Here is a 1526-nt window from a genome sequence, read left to right as displayed (position 1 = left end):
CCGGAGATGAGTCTCGGTCATGTCTACGTAGTTTTCGAACCCGTAGGGTCCGCACGCTTAAAGTTAGATGACGGTTATATTATGAGTTTATGTGTTTTGATGTACCGAAGGTATTTTGGAGTCCCGGATGAGATTGGGGACATGACGAGGAGTCTCGAAATGGTCGAGACGTAAAGATCGATATATTGAACGACTATATTTGGACTTCGGAAAGGTTCCGAGTGATTCGGGTATCTTTCGGAGTACCGGAGAGTTACGGGAATTCGCCGGGGAGTATATGGGCCTTATTGGGCCATACGGGAATAGAGGAGAGAGGCCAAAAGGAAGGAGGCCTGCGCCCCCCCTCTGGTCCAAATTGGACAAGGGGTGCAGCCCCCTTTTCCTTTTCCCTCTCCTCCTCTTTCCTTCTGTCCTACTCCAACAAGGAAAGGAGGAGTCCTACTCCCGGTGGGAGTAGGATTCCCCCCTTGGCGCGCCCTCCTCCTTGGCCGGCCGCCTCCCCCCTTGCTCCTTTATATACGGGGGCAGGGGGGCACCCCATAGACACAAAAATTGATCCCTTGGATCTCTTAGCCGTGTGCGGTGCCCCCCTCCACCATAATCCACCTCGATAATATCATAGCAGTGCTTAGGCGAAGCCCTGCGTCGGTAGAACATCATCATCGTTACCACGCCGTCGTGCTGACGGAACTCTCCCTCAAAGCTCGGCTGGATCGAAGTTCGAGGGACGTCATCGAGCTGAACGTGGGTTGAACTCGGAGGTGCCGTGCGTTCGGTACTTGATCGGTCGGATCGTGAAGATGTACGACTACATCAACCGCGTTGTGCTAACGCTTCCGCTTTCGGTCTACGAGGGTACGTGGACACACTCTCCCCTCTCGTTGCTATGCATCACCATGTCTTGTGTGTGCGTAGAATTTTTTTTGAAATTACTACGTTCCCCAACATGCGAGTCCATCCACCACACGACCTGTGAGCGGGGCTACTTTAACAAACAATATGAAGTGCGTAAGCAATAATATTCACAATTTTATTTTATTACCATCATTTGTGTTGAGTTTCATTCATTCATATATATGTATTGACCCCCTTCTTCAAATTAGATGTTTCGGATGCGGGATGAACTCCTAGCACCAGATCGCATGCGAGCAATTCAAGAAGAATTTGCGGGATTCTTTCTTGACCACGTGATCAATAAAGACGGAGAATACCATGTGGACCCTAAGTTCATATATAATTAGGGGATTATATTGTAAGAGATCTTATATTGTATATACGTAGCCAGTAGCGTCGGATAGATGTACGAAAACTTGTTGTTCGACCAATCTCTCGAAGGAGAGGTCGATATCACTTCTTTCTGTATGCATATGTTCATAACGATCTTCTGTACTTAATGGTTTATTTCATTTGCTTACTAGCTAGCGCGTCGAGTCCTCTCTATACATATAGTACGTAGCGTCGACCAAACACAGAGATAAGAGAGGACACTTCTCTCTATTAATTAGCTAGCTAACATAACATATGAA

The sequence above is a fragment of the Triticum dicoccoides genome, chromosome 7B, assembly GCF_002162155.2.
Source record: "Triticum dicoccoides isolate Atlit2015 ecotype Zavitan chromosome 7B, WEW_v2.0, whole genome shotgun sequence".
Classification (NCBI taxonomy): Eukaryota; Viridiplantae; Streptophyta; class Magnoliopsida; order Poales; family Poaceae; genus Triticum; species Triticum dicoccoides.
Note: the sequence above shows the minus strand (reverse complement) of the source record.